This window comes from Pinus tabuliformis, chromosome 5_1 (assembly GCF_031772625.1).
Source record: "Pinus tabuliformis cultivar Carrire ecotype Pingquan chromosome 5_1, CPIR1, whole genome shotgun sequence".
NCBI lineage: Eukaryota > Viridiplantae > Streptophyta > Pinopsida > Pinales > Pinaceae > Pinus > Pinus tabuliformis.
The window spans coordinates 364,453,063-364,458,254 of NC_142305.1; the positions used below are offsets into that span (position 1 = coordinate 364,453,063).

The 5,192-nt window shown below is 34.6% G+C and overlaps 1 pseudogene; it reads left to right on the plus strand.

Annotated features, from left to right (window-relative positions):
- The first annotated feature begins 202 nt into the window (after positions 1-202).
- On the plus strand, positions 203-2,690 carry LOC149164949 (protein TORNADO 1 pseudogene; annotated as a pseudogene).
- The last annotated feature ends 2,502 nt before the right edge of the window (positions 2,691-5,192 follow it).

Below are 5,192 nucleotides of genomic sequence, written 5' to 3' on the forward strand. Positions count from 1 at the left end.
GTGCCCCAAATGAAACCTTCATTCCTAATGAGTTGAAGTTGAAATAATTGTTCATGGGATCTTCAACAAGCCAAAAATTTGCATGGCATCCTAACCCTTCTAATCCAAACATACCATTGTACTCGTTGTTCTGAAATTTATATCCATCTTGGAGCTCAGAACATATCGCAAGAAACAAAAAAGGTTGACATCTATGTTTCAAATGACATCTCTTTGCCAAAATAATACTATAGAAAATATGGATACAAGTTGAAATCATATGAATTCCAAATGTGCTCAAGAGTTCAGGAGGGTCCTTCAGGAAAACAAGACTCTAAAACATCCGAATATGTCAAACGTTGGAATGAGTGACACAGGTGTTTCCTACATTGTAGTTTCTTTGCTTTCGATCCATACCCTACAATCCTTGCAACTTGAAATAAATCCAATGGGAGGAGAATGAATTTATCATTTTCTTTGTCCTCTTAGTAGGTTCAAACAAGGTGAGCTTCAAGCAAATACTTCTCTGAAATTTTTGTCCATTGGGGGCACCTCAGACTAAGCAAATCCAATGGGAGGAGAATGAATTTATCATTTTATCTATCCTCTTAGTAGCTTCAAACCAGACCAGCCTCAAGAAAATACTTCTTTAAAAAAAATTTCCATTGGGGACCTCAGACTAAAATGGGTACTTCTGGTGTAAATACATTGGTGCATTTCATCTCCACAAACCATAGTTTGCTAAAAATTTCTGTGAATGATGACCCTAGAATGGGCATAATTGATTTCATCAAAATTCTTGTAGCTCTTCAAAGAAATGTAGCTTTGAAGTCTCTGTATTTGGAGGGATGTAAAGGAGTTGCACGAGATGCAGCACTTGAAGCAATTATGGATACATTGTAGGTGAATCCATGGCTTGAAGAGATTGATCTAAATGGAACTCCGCTTCAAGCCGCTCGTAAAACTGATCATGTTTAGCAATGACTTGGAAAAAATGCCAATGTTGAGCCATAGATTTATTTTCTAGAAGACATGCCCATGACAGTGCCCAAAACTATTAGAGTTTTCCTCTGTGCACAAGAATTTGTAGGCAATATTTATGACTTTCTCTATTCACCCTTAATCAATTTCTCATTATACAAAAAGGAAAAGGAAATGATCCAATCTACTTCTATATATTATTGAAATAATCAGTGAGGGAAATGATAATATATTATATATAATCCTTGAAAACAACTATCGATAGATATATCGATCATGCAATGACCATGAGGAAGATTATTCGTTATTTGGAATAAAAAAAAATATGACCTAAAAATAGGTTTAAGCTTTTCAAAATTAATAAGAGTAAGAGAATTTTACAGTTTTTAAAATTATATGGCTTATTCCTTGTTATGAATGTTATTAGGTGTTCCATGATAAATTGGAAAACCAAGATTGATATTTCCAATTCAAATGACCAAATATCTGCAATTTTGGCTACAAGTAAAACAACTCTATGTAATTCCATATTGTAGAGTTTTGCTCGAGCTAGGATTCCATCAGTAGACCAAATAAAAACTCTCGTGAACCCAGTTGAACCCATCACAAGAACTTAGGGTATCAAAATCAAGGTCCTAGAAGATGATGATGCTAGAATCTCAATTTCAGGCCTTGTGGGTCATCATGAGTTCCATGCTTTTCATGATCTCATGTTTCCTGGTCCTAGGAGCCCACCTTTCTTTCTCATAGTTTGCAGCTTGTTCAGAAAACCAGATAATAGATAACCCAAAAAGCTTCAATAACTTGAGGAAGATATAGTCTACTAGCTAAGTTTTATTGTTTCCAATTCCAGAAGAGCATAATCCTTTCTCACTCATGTCACAATTTACACTTATATTGATAAAACTTCTGAAAATTCATAATTGTACTTATGAGCTATCCAATAGGTTTACAAGCCTAGGGATCGTTTCACTTCCTTTGTTGAATTATCCCTAACTGTATATAAATTCGATGCAAGGTCATCTGGTTTAGTGAATAAGGTTGCTCATCATGTGCAACAAACAACCAAAATAATTTAAGCAAGGGTTCCCAAAATTTACCAAGTATGCTATTACTTAAGAGTTTTCTTGTTCAATTGGAAATCTGAGCATTCCAACAAGCCAATTATGAGATGGGAAGAGTTTTCTCAACTATGTGAAACGAAGATTGTAACGCTGAAAATGCATTCTCGATATGATGACTCCACAAATATTGAAGAGAGGTGAAGATCCATAGCATGCTCTTTGCATAAAGATAGAGAAATCATCTATTTTCAAGAGCTTCATTTCATCATAGTGAACTTTGAGTGGTTTTGTGAGGAAGTCCTTGGATGCTAGTAAGACTGAACAAAAAAATTCAATCTACTATGGATCGACAAAAAAGGGGATTTACAAATAGAAAGGAGTTGGAGGTGATTTTAAGAGAATCTTTATAAGGTTTAGTACACATATTTGGTCCCAAAGAATGTGCACCCAAGTGAGCTTGTGAGCATGATGTTGAAACTAGAACTTTGTTATAAACAAGATCTTGGAAATCAAAATTCGAAGCTTTTCATACCTGCAATACTAGAGGAAGGTCGATACAAGCCACACACATGGAATCTAGGTGGTTCAGAGAAGAATAGGAGACTCGGAGGATTTATTCTAGATATCAGAGATCTCATGTCCTATTTACTGCTCAACCTCAGATAGAGTTGAAGCTAGATATCATGTTACCTGGGGTGCAAGGCATAATATGTTAGATTCACCCACTTAAACATTTAAGGAAAACTAATTCAATATTGTAAGAAAGAGTTTCTAATTAAAGATTGTGAGCCATTACATAATCATTCCCCCATATCTGTCTATCTATCTATCTCCCCAACGAAATTCTTAACTATTACATGCAAATGGGGATACAGTGCTTATGTCTACAACACATCCCTTTGTTCATGGAAGGCATGGAACATAGGGAATGCATCAAGGAACAAAATGAATGCTTCCATATGCTTTGCTCTAATTATCCAACAATGCTTCAATGACCAATTTGGAATCTCTCTGGATAATCAGCTCTCAGATCTCTCTTTGTAAAGCAATATTTAAGCCTCTTAGAACAGTCCTAAATTCTCCTTCATCATTGGGACTACATTCCAGGCTTTCTATATTTGAATGGAAAAACTATTGGATAAATTTAATAGATGGCTACTTATGCCAATAAATAGAGATTTTCCTTTATTTCCCTATGAAAATGGAATCTCTAGAAATCCAACATGATATCATCTGGATCAGATTCTATCAATGAAGACTTGGAATGAACCATAAAATCCTTCTATGGAATGAAGAAAAAAGAAACAAACACATGTAGCTTCCTTGAGTTCTGATATGTATTTGCTTCATTGAAATTTCAAGTGTTGGAGAGTGTTGGTTGCATGCATTTAGTGGAGTTGATAAAATGATATGAAATATGTCAAATATAGTCTTGACCTGCATTGGATTTTTTGTGAGGAGTCAGGACTAGCTAGCTTTTATATATGCTCAATGATTTCTCACTTTTTGCATGTATTATACATAGCGACATAACAGGGAATGATAATTTTCATTGGGAGAAACATATAAAGAGCCCTGGCTTATTGTGGCTCATGATTTGTTACTAATTATTTCATAGTCTAGAGTTATTGTTTAGACTAAAATATGAAGTTCAATGTGTTCTCATCTGGTTTGAGCATCCATAAATTAATTTAAGACAATATTTGATTTTTTTTTTTTTCAAAATTTTTAGTGAAAGATAATTAGTTAAACTCTTTAAATGATAAATCTTTTCTTTGAGCTTGAAGTCTAGATTTTATAATTTAAATGAATATCATATTTACTGATATGTATACATGAATTGATTCAGGGTAAAACATTAGCATTTGTGTTTCCTGTTGTGGAGTCATTAACAAATGGTCCAAATGCCAAAGGTAGGCATAGAGACTATGGAAGGGCCCCTAGTGTGATTATGTTAGTTTGAACAAGGGAGCTTGCAAGACAGTTGTCCTTTTATAAAAATTAGAGCTTTGTCTATCATCTGCAGTCCAACATGATATTGAAATTGTTCAAAAGTTCATTTGTAATTTCTTTATGCTTGTGACTTCAAGAATTCCATGTATGAAATGTTTTGTAATGAAGGTCCATGCCGACTTTGAGGTTTATGTTTGAGCAGTTGGCCTTCATTCATCCTTTATATGGAGGTGCTCCCTATAGTCCATAGGAATATGCATTGCATAGAGGTGTGGATATAATTATTGGTACACCTTGGTGAATTAAGCTGACAATTTAATATATTTTGTATGCTATTTGTGCATAAATGTCATGGGAAGACACTTCATAGTATTGTTTCCCTTCTAAAGGCCAAGATATAAAATGGGTGAGATGAGTTTCACCAAGTATTATCAGTGTCCTTCAGTGGCAATTAAATATGCATTTTAAAGAACAAATTGGCAGCTCCTCCTTTGGTAACATATCAAATTATTAGAATAGTTAACTAAAGAGTATAATAATAAAATGAAAACATCCCCACATGTCTACCATTAAAACATACGCCAAAATGTACAATTTGGTTGCTTGGTTGGTTAGTAAAGTAGGGGTGATGAGTCCCATAAATGGGTAATTATATGGGCTCATTTTTCCTACTAACTTAGCTTAATCCACCATTCTCATTGGTTTATTGCACGTCTTTTATTATATTTATGCTAATAGAGTGAGTTGGGTTAGTCATTATGCCATGAAGTCTAATCTGTGCGTTATGGAGATTTTTGGTCAATTTGGAGACAAAGTCAAAGGTTTAATGAGAATTTGGCAGCTAATATTCGAGGAAGACAAGGGAGAGGATTTATAGGAGGGTGTCCCCCTCATTGATGACTCCCTACTTTGAATCCTCCTTAAGAAAGCTTGGAGCACAAGCAGCTACATCAATGCATAAAAGAGGTAGTCAAGCAAGTCAAGAATAATTGTTGTCTATCTCAAGTATTGGGAGCCAAGCCTCCTTGATTTTAGGGGAGTTGTTGGGAGCTGTAGTTGTATAATAGAGAGTCCTAGGGCCTCATCATTTTTTTGGATGTTAATCAAATTTTTTCACTTTTGTTGTAGCCTTTGCTCAATTCATTTCGGGCTTACTTTTGTGGATAGTTTCATGTAATGTGACTATTATTTTAATAATGAAGGTGAAATATTTTC